The sequence below is a fragment of the Sinocyclocheilus anshuiensis genome, unplaced genomic scaffold (assembly GCF_001515605.1).
Source record: "Sinocyclocheilus anshuiensis isolate Anshui unplaced genomic scaffold, SAMN03320099.WGS_v1.1 scaffold154, whole genome shotgun sequence".
Taxonomy (NCBI): domain Eukaryota; kingdom Metazoa; phylum Chordata; class Actinopteri; order Cypriniformes; family Cyprinidae; genus Sinocyclocheilus; species Sinocyclocheilus anshuiensis.
The window spans coordinates 460,314-468,649 of NW_015546101.1; the positions used below are offsets into that span (position 1 = coordinate 460,314).

Consider the following 8,336-nt stretch of genomic DNA (forward strand, 5'->3'; position numbering starts at 1 on the left):
TACCATTAAAAAAAAAACCTGACAAATACGCAGTAGAGGATATCAGGACTACAATCCCCTGAATTCCGGTCTGCATGACGCATTTCCTCTAGTCCGAATGTAATACAAATTTACCATTAAAAAAAAACCTGACAAATACACAGTAGAGGATATCAGGACTACAATCCCCTGAATTCCGGTCTGCATGACGCATTTCCTCTAGTCCCACCTTTAGTAATCGTCTGGGCTCGGTAAATTCCGTAAATCGAGAAGGGATTTACTCCAAAGAGGCAGGACAAGACCGTAGTTTACTCTGCATCGAGCGGCTGAGAGCTTGCAATGAAACTGCGGTAAACAAACTCACCGGTAAGATCCAGAGTGCTCAGGTTTCGGTGTTTTGTGAATTGTGCACAGAAATATCCGCGATCCTTGTGTGTTTTAATGTGTTATGTATTAATACGGCAAAACCGATCTCACATGAAGTGTTGCATGGATTGGGATTTAGAGGTGCGTGGAAATGAGCAGTGTGTGCTGGACAGAGACGTGCATAGAGTCTTTATATCTCATCTGACACGATACACACGCTTCACCAGTTGCTAATGAGGAGAATTAATACACGCGCACAATAATCGATGGGAACGTTGGGGGTAGCGTTATCTGCATTGTAATTGGTAAGTTGAACTACTTGAACGTTTGTCTCTGAAATGCGGAAAGACGGATGATGACTGATATTTGCATTAAGACAAATATTCGTGTTCGGTGGTTTGTGTAAGCTCTCGTTTTTCACGAGAAAGAGGAGGGGCTATGGATGAAATAAAAATGGTTACATACATTTTATTTTTTATTTTTTTATGTTCCAAACTTGGCAACTCCTACGTTGTCTATCTGAAGATGTGATGCTTAACTTCAAAACTTTGCCATTGATCAGTTCATTTTAAAATAGTGGACACTTTATAAATAGCGGAATTTTGTATATTTTCCTTTTTTAGAGCAGAAGTGAACTTCTTTAGAAGAATTCATTCGCAGTGTGTTTAAATCGCAACAATAAGCACATAGACTCGAGGACTCAATCCTAATTGAATGTATTCCAGGCATTTCTCTTTCAGTCCGCATTACTGTAACCATTCCATTCCCGCCAATTTAAATACTCTGACATTGTTTAAGTCTTTAAATCACTCTTAAAACAGCTACCCACATTCAGCCGCAGCAGTGGGGTGAAATGCTTTTGTGACGGTCCAGACACATGGAGCCCATGCTGACGTCACACCCCTCTGTGTCATCACATTTAAACATCCCCTCAGAGCTTTCTACATTTATACTTGTGGATTCTCCATTGTTCTTCGGATGTTTTGTTTGTCTTTGATTACATTACTCGCCTTATTACCTAATTTACTTGCTATTCATTCATTTGTTAAATTGCTATTCATTCATTTGTTAGATTGCGTATGTTTTCAAACAGTTTATCAAGCATAAGCCTATATGTTTGTTGGAAACAAAATCAAGCTGTAGGGGAGATACCTTAGGTTTGGAGTAAAGGTTTTGATTACACAAATATGTTAGTCTTGTATGTTGGCTTCAAGCAATACTCCTTCAATGCTGTAATTTTATGCCATGTAGAAACTACAGTTTCTTTCTTTTTCTTTTCTTTTCTTTTGACCAAAACATTGTTCATGAGATGTTTTTTACTGCTTAAATTTAGCTGAAAATCCTATTAAAAGTTCTATTTTGGCAGGTTTCCATTGTGACGATGTACCCCATATAGTGTTACCACATGTCTCAACATTATGCTACTTTTGTATTTTTATGCTTTGTTATTCTCTTGGCCATTTAACAACTGAAAAATGACCTTATGACAAGGAGATGTCACGCAAAGATGAGTGTCCTTTTTTGGTGTTCTGAGGTTTTTTCATTAATTTCCATTGACATAATGGATAAAAGTGTGTTATTTATGAGAGCTTCTTTGCATAGATTAATCATCTGTTTTGTAACTTTTCTGAAGGTTTGCTACTGTACATTGTCCTTTTGCATTGGCAATTCTGTTCAGCTTCATATTGTTTATCAGGGTCAAGAAACTGTATTTTTAGATTTTTGTTTTAGTGGTAGTCAGGCAAAGAAGGTTTCTCCTCTTTTACATCAGGGCTCATGTATCCAGCACATTCTAAAGGGTTTTAAGCACTTTTCTGAGATAGTGTAACTCATCCTCCTCGCTCTACTTCTATGCGCTTGTAATCTCTCTTTGAGACACATGGTATTGCAGGACTGTGTGTTTTATTTGTGTTGTTTTACCTTTTATTAGCACTGTAGACCTACTTTGCTTTTAAAGTCCATCTCACAGTATTCAGTGTTTGACGTGAAGGAGACAGACAGGTCTGCTTACTGTGTATGGGCTGATGGACTGCTGATGCTGATGAATCCAGTAGCTTAGGAAAAGGCATCAAGTGGAGTATACTGTCTGCGGTCCTTTTGACAAACTGCAGCTGCTTTTTATCACAGCTGTCAATTTTATTGGTAGCTGGCCCATGGGTCATACCTTATTGGCAAGGCTCCTGTTTTTCAGCATAAGTGTACACTGTATTGGTGAACAAGCTCATTGACTTGCTGCTAGCAACTCATCACTTGGTGCTGTCTTCACTCCAACAATGTCCCACATGTTCTTTGTTAAAATACAATTTTCTTTTGCAAGGCAAAAAAACAAGGTGAGTGTGAATGTGAATTTTCTCCACACCAAACGTGACTGTAAATAAAGAAAAGGGGTTCCTTAATGATATGGATCAGTTGGTTTCTATGGGGAGAATTAGACATATGTCATATCAGACCAGTGAGTAAAGTGTGCTCTTTTATAATGGAACCTTAAACAGTCCATTTATTTGTTCTCTTTTCTTTAAATTATGAATGGTCCCTTATCATGAAAAATCCTTTTTGTTTATTTTGCCAGGCACTTGGTGTTCAGATAAGCCTGCTAATTCTGTGAACAGTATTGCATGAGAAATGAGGTCTGTCTGCTAATCATACCCTTCGTTATATTGATGTTGACCAAGATATATGTCAGCCCACAAAGCTTATGAATGTGCATGTTTGCTTTGATTTTAGAAGAATGTTTTTCATGGCTAATTGCCACTCATTGTACTAAACACTTAAACCATTTAAAAGTAATATTGTAAAATAGCATTACAATTTAAAATAACTTTTGTTTTGTGATATATTTTATAATGTAATTTATTCCTGTGATAGGAAAGGTGAATTGTCAGCAGCCATTACTCCAGTTTTCAGCATCACATGATCTTTCAGAAATCATTCACATATGCTGATTTGATGCTCAAGAAACACTTATTATTACTAATGTTGAAAACAGTTGTGCTGATTAATATTTTTGTGAAAACTGTGATACTGATTTTTAGGATTCTCATCTTACATGAGTTTTAGGGTTCATTGATAAATAGTTCAAAAGAACAGTATTTGCAAGTCGAAGCTGAATTTTCAGCATGATTACTCCAGTCTTCAGTGTCACATGATCTTTCAGAAATCATTCACATATGCTGATTTGATGCTCAAGAAACACTTCTTATTATTACTAATGTTGAAAACAGTTGTGCTGATTAATATTTTTGTGAAAACTGTGATACTGATTTTTAGGATTCTCATCTTACATGAGTTTTAGGGTTCATTGATAAATAGTTCAAAAGAACAGTATTTGCTTGAAAAAGAAATCTTTTATAACATTATAAATGTCTTTACTGTCACATTTGATCAATGTAATGCATTCTTGTTGTAATGAAAAACTATACATTTCTTTAAAAAAATAAATAATAAATCTTATTAGCCCCAAACTTTTGAACTGCAGTGTATGTATCAGGCGTATTTCAATAAGTGCATATACGATATGCCTTGGTAACTTTGGACCACCTGCAGTCTTGGTATTTTGAAGTGCTTTTTTGTTTGTTTATTGTTAAACAGGAACAGGAATGGTAGCAGGTGTACAGATGTATGTGAGTGCATACTCGTGCATTCAAATGAGTCCTCCTAGCACACCTGCCATGTTCTGCACAAATCTAGTTCCATCTTGGACAAATGCAGAAGTTTCCATTCTACATTCCAGAGAACTACTAGAAAGAAACCTTTTTTGAGTCAATGTAAATGTAAATATTTTCACAAAATTTGAATTTCTTAGCGTTCCACATTATTACACAAATGTATGAAGTTACGATTAGATCTTTCACAAGCCCTTATGTCATATCAAACCTGTTTGATTTTCTTTCTTACATTTTACACAGGATAAGAAAGCTTAGCAGAATGTTCCCACTAAAGCCAGGGCTGTCAAGCTCCAAAAAAGACAAAAAATGCTTTTTAGTATTTATTTGTCTGTATGACAAGTCTTCTGAACAGAGTGCAGCTAATCCACTGAAAATCCTCTCCTGTCCACAAGGTTTTTTTTTTATTATTTAAACATTTGAACATTCTGCTTAACTCAGTGTTGTACGGCAGCAATAAAGTCATTCAGCTTTGGAACAACATGAGAGAGTAAATATGACAGCATTTTAATTTTGAGTGAACTATTACCTGAACACTTAATATTCACACAGAAAGTTGAGGTGGCAGTCTGACTGCAGTGCCTCTTCAAATGCAGCGGTTATAATTAGCAGGGGTGTTGTTGGGTATGTGGGTGTCACATCCTTTAGCTCCAGTCAGTTCTGAGCATGGCTGCCAACAGCAACTGATAAAACACTACACCTGTCATCATTCTCTCTTTTTGAACTCTGCATTCCTTGTTTTGCCACACTCCTATATCTGCACCTTCAACTTGAGTGACAATGCCTAACTGTTTAGTTTGGCTTCATAAGTTTGTTTAGGTCGTGATACACCTCACCAAAACCCTCTACATTAAGAATCTTGGTTATCTTTTATAAGAACCGATTACAATAGACATTTTTGCCTATAGCTCAAATTTGTGTCCGTCAACTTTTATCAGCAAACATTTTCCCAAAAATGAAAATGATCATTTATTAACCCTAAAATTACTCCAAACCTGTATGACTTTTGTTTCTTCTGTGGAACACAAAATAAGATATTGATATGCACCACAGAAGAAAATAAGGCTTCTCATGAAGGTGAATAAATGATGACAGAATTTTAATTTGACTTGGCTATCCCTTTATTGACAGGTTGCTTAAACAATTTATCTCTCGTTTCATGCATTTCATGCTTTATTGTGATTACCAGAATCAATTGACAAACTTGTGGTGGTTTGCTGCAAACTATTTTATCAGTACCTCATATTAGCTGTCATAAATTATTTTAGTTCTTGACTTTTGACTTGGGTTGAAATACACTACCGTTCAGACATTTGGGGTCAGTCAGTCAGTTATTTTATTTTTTTTTGTATATATATATATATAGAGAAATTAATCCTTTTACTCAGCATGCATCCAATTATCAAAACTGACAGTGAAGACATTTATAATGTTGCAAAAGAAAAAATATATTTAAAATAAATGCTGTTATTTTGAACTTTCTAATCATCAACAAATCATGAAAAAAACCTTGACAACTGTACAGCCATATTCAACATAATAAGAAATGTTTCTTCAGCATCAAATTCTGTATGATCCTAAGACTGAAGTAATGTTTGCTGAAAATGGAGCTTTGCCATTACAGGAATAAATTTAATTTGAATATATTTTAAATTAGAAAACAGTTTTTTTATATTGTAATAATATTTCACAATATTGCTCTTTTGACTGTATTTTTATCAAATAAATGCAGCCTTGGTGAGCATAAGGTTTCTTCAAAAAATATTTAACAATTCTTACAGATGCCAAACTTTTGAACAGTACTGTAGCTGGTACTGTTATATTTGCCACGGTTATATTTCAGTTACATGGAAATGTGTTTATTCAACAAAATGACACTTTGATAAATATTTAGCTGTGAAGTGGTGAAGCAGGGTGTTTGGCTCCATACCGTCAAGACACAGAACCACTATTGGAGCCTTGGAGTTTAAGCTTGACTCTGGAGGCCTGAGGCTGTTTCTACCCCCACATTCTCTGTGCTGAAAAAGGATCCAGGTCATTCTGTTATATCGGGAGCTTCTGCTATTGCTGCCTCCCCTTCGGCAGAATGGCTATCTGGCTAGTTGTGATATCTTGTGCACCATGTGAGTTGCTTGCCAGAAAGGGCAGGTACAATTCCTATCCAGACTGCTGTGAGGGTTCAAGTAAGCGTCTCTCACGTGAACACATTCCACTGGAGCAGTAGATGAGTGATCAAAGAAAGGTGTTTAAATAGGAATACAGTGGTCTGATGGATTGTTGGACAATGTATTAGGTAAAGGGCATGTCTCAGGTGTTCATTTGAATGAATAGTTCTGAAGGTAAAACATATGTGTACTGTCACTTTGAATAGAGTGCTTTCTCTGGCAGGGTATTTTTGGGAATACAGAATATTTTTTGCCCTCTGACACGAGGCTTAATATGGTTACATGAAATCAGAGAATGGAGAGGGGCTTTTCTGAGCCAGTCTGCAGCTGGCTGGGTGGCATATGCTGCATAGATCTGACGTTCCCAGAGTCCCTGTATTGTAACTGGAACAGACTAGGCTGGTGGTGCCATTTCTTTAACTTGAAATACATTTACAATGTAAATGGGTTAGACGCTGCTCAAATAGTTGTAGCTATATGTCTTATGCAGATAAATATATCAGGTTTCAACTATACTTAAGATTTTTTTTATAATACTTTTGTCATAAATACTACAGTGTACAGGGAAAGTTCACTCAAAAATTTTGTTATGATTTACTTACATGTGTGACTTCTGTGGAACATATGGATCATATTAAAAAAATGTGTAAAGGAAGGGCTGCATCCTTATTTAACAAAGAGTCTATGGGACCTAAAACATAGATTATATGGACAAAAAGCATTGGGGCATCTGATCATTACACCAACCGGGACTTTAATGATATTGCATTCTAAATACTTAGACAGCCACTGATGTTAGACAAGAAGGCCTGGCTCACAATCTCTGTTCCAGTTTACCCCAAAGGTATTCGAAGGGGCTGAGGTCAAGGCTCTGTGCAAGCCGGTAAAATTCTTCCTCACCAAACTCCCTTGCTTTGTGCAATGGGGCATGCATTTTTCAAAAATATTGTATTTGAATATTTGGGCTCATTCAAATATTCGTTTATTTAAATGACATTTCACGAGAAAGACAATATTTAAAAAAAATATCTAGTTTTTGTCACCATTTCTGAACAAGCTTATGATTAGGCATTATACACCACAATGTTCTACAACAACGTTACGTTATATCACACTGTTTTCTTTTAGTATATATATATATATATATAATATACACTGAACAAAATTATAAACGCAACACTTTTGTTTTTGCCCCCATTTTTCATGAGCTGAAAAATAAATTGTGCAGTTTTACTGTATTGAGGGGTCCGGGGGCGTCCGAAAACCAGTCAGTATCTGGTGTGACCACCATTTGCCTCACGCAGTGCAACACATCTCCTTCGCATAGAGTTGATCAGGTTGTTGATTGTGGCCTGTGGAATGTTGGTCCTAGGACCCCTTTAATTCTTTTGCAGTTAACATGTCTTTTTTTCTCCACCTGTTTTTTTTTCTGACCCCACTATCCCAGTAAGGTTCAGTCTGAGTTAAACCTCTTTTTTTGGCTCATTTTATCTGTAAAAGAAAACATTCCTAATAATTCTGCACACCTGAATATAAGGAGTTTTTCACTTCCAGCCTTCATGGACAATTATACAGTATATCACTTATAAATGATTAAATAGAAAATTAATAGTAGTTATTAAGATTGTTGTGGTTTGGAATTGGTAAAATGTGCTTGGAAAAAAAAATATGATGAGAATATCAATGTGCTTAATAATTATGCACGCGGTGTATAAAGAACAAAAGCATTCAAGCTCAAGCAGAGCAAATGGAAAAAATAAAGCAGAACGTGCCAATTACAGTACAGAACATACACTGGAGTCAGCTTATGTTTATCGTGTTTATATTGTCTCACATCAAGTTAATGTTGAGAAAAACAATAATAACCACATGAAAGTTGGCTCCTCAGTCTGATAACAATAAGAACACGAGCCGCAAAGACGTTCCAGAGACATAAAGATAACAGTGTGCTAAGCAAACTTTCTTACAGCGCTTTGTGTTTTCTGTTCTTAAACCACTCTCCCTCAAGGAAACTTAAAGGGGTCATATGATGGTTTTTTAAAGATCATTATTTTGTGTATTTGGTGTAACAGAATATGTTGACATGCTTTAATGTTCAAAAAACACATTCTTTTTCAAATACTGTACATTATTGTAGGTCCTCTATGCCCCGCCTCTCTCAAAC

The 8,336-nt window shown here is 36.0% G+C and overlaps 1 protein-coding gene across 1 annotated transcript in view; it reads left to right on the forward strand.

Moving 5' to 3' along the window:
* Nucleotides 1-260: 260 nt before the first annotated feature.
* The window catches only part of LOC107700354 (talin-2-like), a 50,787-nt gene continuing 42,711 nt past the window's right edge, over nucleotides 261-8,336 (forward strand). The window contains exons 1-2 of the mRNA XM_016501983.1: nucleotides 261-345; nucleotides 463-650. The gene's annotated coding sequence lies outside the window, so the exon portion shown is untranslated. The remainder of the gene's footprint in view (nucleotides 346-462; nucleotides 651-8,336) is intronic.